Source organism: Saccopteryx bilineata, chromosome 8 (assembly GCF_036850765.1).
Source record: "Saccopteryx bilineata isolate mSacBil1 chromosome 8, mSacBil1_pri_phased_curated, whole genome shotgun sequence".
Lineage (NCBI taxonomy): Eukaryota > Metazoa > Chordata > Mammalia > Chiroptera > Emballonuridae > Saccopteryx > Saccopteryx bilineata.
This window is the reverse complement of record NC_089497.1, coordinates 2,973,377-2,982,537: the sequence shown is the minus strand read 5'-3', so window position 1 is coordinate 2,982,537 and position 9,161 is coordinate 2,973,377. Positions and strand designations below refer to the sequence as shown.

General features: G+C 46.1%; 1 pseudogene; it reads left to right on the top strand.

Annotated features, from left to right (window-relative positions):
* Nucleotides 1–270: 270 nt before the first annotated feature.
* Nucleotides 271–4,575, top strand: LOC136312197 (protein FAM114A2-like; annotated as a pseudogene).
* Nucleotides 4,576–9,161: the final 4,586 nt, after the last annotated feature.

The window sequence follows — 9,161 nt, the reverse complement described above, 5'->3', positions numbered from 1 at the left end:
CAGTCAGGCCCAAAGAAATCAGAAGAAATAAATTCTACAGAAGAAATAAGGGGAACATTTAAGTGAACTTATAATGGAGCAGTGAAAAACAGTATTATTCTTATTTTTATGAACGTGATGTGTGTGTGTGTGTGTGTGTGTGTGTGTGTGTGTGTGTGGAGAGGGGAGATATAGAGACAGACTCCCAGATGCACCCTGATTGGGATCCACCTGGCAACCCCGTTTGGGGCCCATGCTCAAATATAGAGCTATTTTTAGTGCCTGAGGCGGATGCGCTCCAACGGAACCATCCTCAGCACCTGGGCCTTGCTGGAACCAATTGACCCACAGGCTATGGGAGGGTAAGAGGGAGAGAAGGGGAAGAGGGAACGGTTACAACCAGATAGTCACTTCTCCTATGTGCCCTGACTGTGGCTCGAACCCAGGACATCCATGCGCAGGGCGATGCTTTATCCACTGAAGCACCAGCCATGGTCAAACATGAATATTAATAGAAAGTATAGATATTAAGCCCAGGGTGTTAACTCAGGTCCAAAGACTAATGGCACAATGTTTATTTTCCTTCAACTTATCAAAGAGGCAACTTTTTTTTTATTCTCCTGGGGGCAATGTGGTCATAACTTTTCCCAAAAGTTAGCATTAAAAGGAATTTTCTTCTCTTCTTTTATGCTTACACTCCTATATGAAAACTTGTTTCTTTGTGGTTATTTTGTGAGACTCCTGTTTATGAGGTAGTTAGAAATGATCCTGGATTGTTCTTGAGGTTGGACGGGGTCGTTGAATCACTGTAACCAGCTAAGTGGGTCCAGCCGCCTGACACAACGAAGCCAAACTGAAGAGCCCAGCACCCGCAGGTGCAGAAGGAAAGAGGTTGATTCCGTATTCCGTATTTCCATGCCCGACCTGGGAGAATGGTGGGCTCCCATCTCCCAAATCCTCTCCTCTTCCTGCTCGGAGCGGAGATTCTTACAGGGATGGGGAGGGGAGGGGAGGGCTTTCTTTTCTTATCCAATTACCTTGCCAGCTGTTGGCCTGTGCAGACCCTGTCTTTTCCCCTCTCTCAGTGTAAGGACCTTCCCCTGGGCCATCTTGGTCACTGGAGAAGATGCCCCCGCCCTGCTCTCTGACTGTCTATGGTATTAGAGTCAGTGGCATGACATTGGGGCTGCAGACACCCCATCACAAAGCCTAGAGACGTGCCACCCTCAGCCCACCTCCTGACACACCACGTGCCCCCCACATACCCAGGGGAGCCCGCTTGCCGTGGGCAGGGCACTGCCGCCTGTCACCTGCGTGCAGCTCTCCCCACATGGCCCACACTCCCCACAGCCGTCTGTGGCGTCCTCATCGTGAGTTATACGCATTACTCTGACTGCTTCCGCGCTCTGTGGAGAACAGGGGTGCTGTTCTGCAGGAAATTACCAGGGACTCTCCGTGCTGCTCCCGGGCAGCGACGAGCGAATCATTGGATGAAGATGATATTGAAACTCCGGCATTCGCTGAAGCAACCCCCGTCCTCGGAGGCGGGGACTCTGAGCCGGCCAAGATGCTGCGTCTGTTCACCAGAGCCACGTGCAGACCAGAGCCTGCAGGCTGGACTCGGAAGAGACCCCGTCCAGACCTCCCAGTGACAGGGCACCCCCTGAAGTTCTCCCTGTCCAGGCACCACAGGCTGCAGGCAGAGGCCGTCCCACAGATGTTCCCCAGACCGGATGGGGATTCTGGGGTGGCTGAGCTGAGTCCTTACTCCCCTCGTTCTTACCTACAGCAGCCACAGTGGGGCCAAGTGTTTTAACTGTCATCGTGAAGGCAGAGACCTCCCTTGGAATCTCTAATCCCAGAGGATTTTTTTTTAATTCAGTGAGAGGAGGCAAGGCAGAGAAATAGACTCCCACCTGCGCTCTATGGGGATCCACCGAGCAAGCCCACTAGGGGGCATGCTCTGCCCATCTGGAATGTTTTTACATTGCTCAGCAACAGAGCTCTTCCTAGTGCCTGAGGTGGAGGCCATGAAGCCATCCTCAGTGTCTGGGACCAACGTTGCTCCAATGGAGCCTTGCCTGAGGGAGAGGAAGAGAGAGATAGAGAGAAAGGAGAGGGGGAAGGGTGGAGAAGCAGATGGGCACTTCTTCTGTGTGCCCTGGCCGGGAATCGAACCGGGGACATTCACATGCCGGGACCAACGCTCTACCGCTGAGCCAACCAGCCAGGGCCCCCAGAGGTTTTTCAGCTGAGGTCCAGCACACAGCAGGAGAGACAAAAGCCAAAAGGCATGAACACTTCTCCCCATTGACTGAACCGTGTGGTGTGTTCTCCACCGTCTGTATGCCGTTCAGAGCCCAGGAAACGCCGTTATTAGTGGGAGTCCCGATGTCTTAGAATTCATCAGTGGAGAAGAACATCGGAACAGGAGCCTGGGTTTAAAAGAACCGAGGGTCTGATGAACCGGAATTCTACACGTGCTCAGGTTTTACGAGAGGCCCGGGAGGAAGAAAGGCAAGGAGGTCACCATGGAGACGAAGAAGGAAACACATTAGGGGCCTGCCCTTTGATGACTGTCAAGGCCTTGCGCATCCGGACGCTCTGCAGAAGCTTTCGCCGGAAGGTGACGTCACGGCGAAACCCACCTTTAATTCTGGACGCGCAGAAGAGTTAGAGACTCTAGCCCCGGACTCGGGGCAGCTGAAAGACATGCGTTCCCCAGTGGAGTTCTCTGAGGAAGAAGAGAGGAAAAGGGATGAAGATTTCACCAAAGAGAGAGCAGAGCCACCTTCCCAGCTGCGTGTCTCCTCCACGCAGGACGCTCGCAGGGAGAGCAGTAGAGCCTGTGAGCGGATCCGGAGCCTCTGGAGAAGCCGTCAGAAGAGAAGGAAGGAGAAAAACAACAAAACTGAGCAAATCAAAGCAAACGCAATAGAGGATGTCCATGCGCTCGCACTCCTGAGCGGAGGAGAAGGGCCGGCCTGCCCGGGTGAACTGTTCCACGCACAGGGCAGCTCTGGGTCCGCCTGGCTGGGGCAGGAAGCCACAGCGTGGAAAGAAGCAGGTCCTTCCTTCCTTCCTTCCTTCCTTCCTTCCTTCCTTCCTTCCTTCCTTCCTTCCTTCCTTCCTTCCTTCCTTCCTTCCTTCCTCCCTCCCTCCCTCCCTCCCTCCCTCCCTTCCTTCCTTCCTTCCTTCCTTCCTTTTTCTTTCTTTCTTTTTTTCTTTCCTTCTTTCCTTCTCTTTCTCTCTCTCTTTCTTTCTTTCTTTCTTTCTTTCTTTCTTTCTTTCTTTCTTTCTTTCTTTCTTTCTTCTTTCTTTCTTTCCTTCTTTATTTTTCTCTTTCTCTCTCTCTTTCTTTTCTTTCTTTCTTCTTTCTTTCCTGCGTTCCTTCTCTCTTTCTCTCTTTTTTAATTGATTTTTCAGGGACACCCGAGGCGGGGGGGGGGAGGGGGGATGAGAAGTAGTTACTTCAGTCTAGCTGCTCATTGGCTGCTGTTGTATGTGCCTCGGCCGGGGAAGCCCAGGGCTTGGAACTGGTGACGTCAGCGTTCCAGGTCGGTGCTGTAGCCACTGCCACCACTTACCAAGCAACCTTGTGACTTTGTGTTTTTTAATGATTCAGATAACTTTTGTGAGTTTTGTCACTCATCTTGTAAAACCTCTAAATAAAATACAAGGGGTTTCAAAATTGTTTTAAATAAAAAATAATATACTCATTGAAGCCAGTTAGTGTGTGCTTTGTGCTCTAAATTGTCTCATTCAGTATGCAAACGCTAGAGGAAGAGGCATCGCTATTCCATTCTGCAAATAAGGAAATTGAAACAAAACTGCTTTAAGAAATCTGTCCAGTTTGAACATCCCACAGTTAGCATTAACACCTGGTTAGCATCAGACTCCACATTCCTCAATATGTGTTCTATTGCTTTCAAAAAAATATCTCAAGTAAGGAAGCAAAAGCAAAATCTTGCAGACTGACACATTCTTGACATGTTGTTCCATTTTCATCACTACATGTTAAAATAAATGTACCCAATCAAGCACATACAAGAGCAGCTCGATGTTCCTGTCTGTCTCTCTCCCTGCTCTCTCTCTCTCTCAAAAAAAATAGATAGATAGACAGATAGATAGATATGTAGGTGTGTATATATAGATGTCTTAAAATTATAAAGATATCTATCTTAAATTTTAAAGCCAAATATATATCTTAAATTATAAGGATACGGATCTTAAATTATAAAGATATCTTAAATGACCTGTTCATAATAACTAAAATTAGCACTTAGCATCTGTGATTATAAACACTTTAGGTTTGGAAATCAGTCTCATTACATTACCAGCCTGCTTCTGCCCCAAGGTTTCACAGAAGCATTTGGATGGATAATTCTCTTAAAGATATGTGAAGGATTTGCTGAGAAAATCAGTGTTACTTTCACTTAGTCCTTACCAGTAAAAACATTATGTGGGTCTGGAAACATGAAAGGAAAATGCGTCCTCATGGAGGGATGCCTTGCTGATTTATCCAACAGCGTCCTCCTCAGTGGTGGACACACCTTTACTGAGACCATTATTCTAACACTCTGTCTGGCAGCTTAAAGGTCAATCCAGTTCCTCCCACGGTAGGGACTCCAGCCCTAAGTTATATTGTTTCACTTTAAATACTGCATGTTTCTTCACATACGCACGAACCTGTTTCTTATGTTCTTTTCCCCCTTTTCTTTTTGAGAAACAAATGAGTCTGGGATTATGAGGGTTATCTTTCTTTTAAGAAACAATCATTCTTTTTTTTCCCAGTTGCTACCTTATTGTTATTTTCAAATTATATCTCTACTCCCACACTTCTTCCCTTCCAGCGATTTCCCTTTGATTTACTCTCCCCTTCGTTAGCACCCAGGCCTCGGGCGAACCCAGGCGGTGAAGCGAGCCTTCACGGGGTGCTGCTGCCTGTTAATCGGCTGTCTGCTCAAGTTATACGCCGCCCGTTTCTACCAGTCTCATCCGCTTTGTCCTCAAATTCACAAATACACTTCGTGCCATTCATCGGAAACCTGGTCATGCGTCCCCTAATTTCGCTCAACAAAGCACTCTGTGGCTCTGAGAGTGACCAACATCTGACAGCGTTCTTGGTTCCTTTCTTCTGGAACAAAAGGTTCATGGAGACGCTACTGTCTCCTTCGCGCATTGTGGTTTTTACTGATGTGTCCGGGTTCTCATTCTTACGCTCTCAAGAGTAGAAAAAGCATGGACTCCGGGGGGGGGGGGGGGGTTTGCCCTGTAGTGACTTGGAATCTCTTCTCTCCCAGTCAATACATTAACTCTCCAGTTAAATGGTGTTCCCTACAAGACTGCATTGGAGATCTTATCCCCCGGTACCTCAGAATGGGATCCCGTTTGGAAGCAGAGCGGTTGTAGGAATCATTAGTTAACATGGGGTGTTAGTTAAGGAAGGTGGTCTCTTAATCCGGTATGACTGATGTCCTCATAAGCAGATGGTCATATTGGAGATTCGGGGACATGGCGAGGATGACCATATGAAGATGGAGACAGACAATGACATGATGCATCAAGTGACCCAACAAGGACCCAGGGTCACCAAGCATCCCCAGAAGCTTAGAGAGAGAGAGAGAGAGAGAGTCTGGAATAGAGTCTCTCTCAGAACCCTCAGAAGACGCCAACTGTATCAACACCTTAGTTTTGTATTTCTAGCTTCCAGAGGATGAGAGAATATAGTTCTGCTCTTTAAGCTACCTCGTTTGAGGTCCTTTGTTGTAACAACTTTAGGGAACTAGTGCCCTGGAAAGTTACTGATTTTATTTGTTACAACATTCCCCCGTCTACAGAGTCAAGGTCAGAAAACCTACCTTCTTGTATCGGAACGCTGTCATTATTATTAGCAATACTCAATGCATGCTCCGTGTATACTTTGTCTACATGTACCTATGCACGTTTATTATTAATAATAATCTAAAAAGTGGCCAAATATGTGATTGTAAGTAATATATAGATGGTCAGAATTTGTAAACTTACAATACAATAAGAGCTCTTTGTAACTACCATTCAAAGTTCAAAGGCAAAGAAATAGTGACCAGAGATACCCTATGATATGCATACCCTGAGGAGTCCTGAGGGGAACAAATCCATCACACTGTCCACTCTATCAAAACATGCGTCTCCTAAAAAAAAAAAAAAAAAAAAGGAGAAAATTATGAAAAAAGAACACATCTGAGGCCAAAAATATCTCATAAGAATTCCATCCTAATAAGCCCATTTGTAGAACTGGAGATCATTTATTATTGGCAGCACAGAGCCGGTTAGCAGTTTTAGTCATCAATGGCCATGAGTAGATAATGGGCCGTGGCCAGTAAAAACCAACAGCAAAGACGAAAATAGAAATCAGCGCTTTAATGATGTGGAACAACCACCTTGCCCTTTCTTGACACTGTTGACAAGCCAAGAACCTTACCTAAAACCAGCCCTTGGTTGGGATTCCGTTGAGATCAGATGGCTTTATGTGAACACCGCTGGTGATGTTGGGGAATATTTGTGAAATGGAATGCCCAGCCCCCATCTCAATATCTAAAAAAGAGTTTGGTGTGGAACTTTCAATGTGACATGTTATAATGCACCAACAGGTGGGCACATTAACAAAAAAAAAACCATCAGGTAAAATTTGACGGTATTTTGATATCTGCATCTAAACAGATATTTTATTTCAGGTCATCACTGATGATGATTTGTTTCCGCTATTTTCAATATTAAAGGTTTTCTTTTTTTTTTTTAACAGAAAAAAATATTTTCAGAGCTGAATCCTGAACCAATGAACTAGGAGCCGCTCCTTGAATTCTTTTCAGTGTTTCTTTCAGCTCACGCCCTCCCATCTTGTGTCCCTGGTTTCTGGGTTTGGCACCTGTCTGTGACTCTGGGAGGGTCAATCTCCCCGGGCAGCCCTTTGCTTGTAAATGGCTCGTGAAGAAGTACCACAATCCTGCTTCTCTGCCTCACAACAGGATCCTCTTGGATGTGGGTTTCATAGTTGAGGGCTAACCTGCAAGATTAAGCTGCGGCTGGGACTGAATTCACCCCCATGCTGAGGAGCCAGTATTCCCGGCCCCTACTCTGTTCCCACTTCCTAACACCCTTCCCAGCGAGGCATCCTTAACAGCGCCCTGCTTCTGGATGTGCTTCAGGGAAATCTAGCCCAGAACAGTCAGTTATACGGGTTGCATTTTAAAAAGACCACCCTCATTCTATACATTGTACACTGGACCCTCCCTACAGTGAATTAACAGCAATGTCTGCTCAGCAATGTCTGAGCGGGAACAGCAGCGAATGACATTTGCTAGGAAAGAGGTAAAAAGGGGTTGGGGACTTGAGCTTTGAGGTCAGATGGCTGAGTTCCATTTCAGTGTGTCAACGAACTGAAATAGGGAGAGTGACCAATTTACCCGAGGCTCTGGTTTCCTCACCTGTCACATAGAGATAATGAGAACATTCACCTTCGGAGTTCACCCGAGGATTCATCAGGTCATCCCAGAAAGCTTCTGCCACGTGCAAAACATCTGACAAACGTCCCCATTATTAACATGTCAAGTTTAGGTAAACATATGATAACTAGCTAAATATTTTATCATCGTGTTCCCAACACACACAGATGTATCTGAGAGCAATCAAATTTTATAGGTTGCGCGTTTATTGGTGGTATACCTTTCACCCTAGTCCACTTTCTATACACTGCCCTTCATTTTGAAATCAGAAACTTCTAACTTGAGAAGGCTGTCTCTCCCTCATGAGTACTTTATAGTTGTAAAGTATAATCCCGTAATACTTCCCCGTTCTGCGATTTCCCTTATACACCCGTTCTGTAGAGCTAGTGGTATCTGTACTGTACATACTAAAATTGATCCGTACATCATTACAGGAAAAACTTTACATCCATCTCCCGGAACTACGCTGACTTCCTCAAACCTGAGAAAGCTATTCCTCTACCTGGGCACGGCAACGGTCCCTGCCGGCAATGACTCCCCGTTCAGGGTACCTTCAAGTGGATCAAATAAACCAGCATGTACTTCTCTAAGATTGTTTTCCCTTGATTTTTTTAAAACGATGTATGTGTGTTTATGTAGAAGGAAATTCTATCCATATTCGTGATGCACTCCATTGACGTTAATAGCATTTCATCAGCATAACCTTTGCTAGAGAAAACCTTATGCTCTGCAGTTCCACAATACAGCTAATATCATAAACTCCTGATCCTGGACTGCCCAGACCAATACGCAATTTAACAGGGATACTCTTACACCTACAATTTAAAAGATCGATTGCGTGGGAACAGAATTAGAGCTATCTTATTTGGCAACACGCAGGAAAAAATAGGCTGAGTGCTTTAATCACTCCTGAAATGAACATGATCGCCTATGACCAAGCAGCAGGTTCAGCCTGAGGTCTCATCCAAGGAAGCGACCACAGTTCTCTTAACGCCGTTTCTAGACGGAGCCGTGCGGACAATCTTCTTCACTCCTGAAGTTTTATTACGGCGGCAAGAACCGATCACTGGAATGGGAAAGCAGTTGTGAAGAAAGTAACAGTAAAAATACATTCCTTCCTTAAATAGAATGTATCTAGGGTGGCCAATAACAGAAAAAACGGCTTGTTTAGAGCAGTTGCTGAAGAGGAAGCTTAATTTAGGAGAACGTTCAAGACCCCCCAAGCCCCCCTTCTCCCATTATATCTTCCTCTGGGCAAGTTCCCCACAGGGGGTCCCAGGCTCCCAGGTTTCTATACTTCCGTGTTCAAAACCACAACAAGAACAAAACAAACAAACTTTGTGTGAGATGAAGCACAGCGTAGGAGAGAAAGCACACCCCGGTGATTCTCGAGGTAGAGCTCCTGCATTCAGAACCTGGCTCGACCACTTCTTACCTGGGTGACCACAGGCCAGTGGCTTCACCTCCTTGTGCCTTGATGTTCTGATGCATGAACGGGGATGATGCACGTCAAAAGGTTGGGTAAGAGGGCTAACCATGTTAACATGTGCCAGGCATGTAGAACACACCTGAGAGCACAGAAAGGAACATGCAAATGCTCGCTAAATAAAAAGAAGAGGGTTTTTTTTTTTGCATCATCTAACTCAATATCTGACACACAAGTAGCTAGTGGATGAATGGATGGTGATCTAACAAACA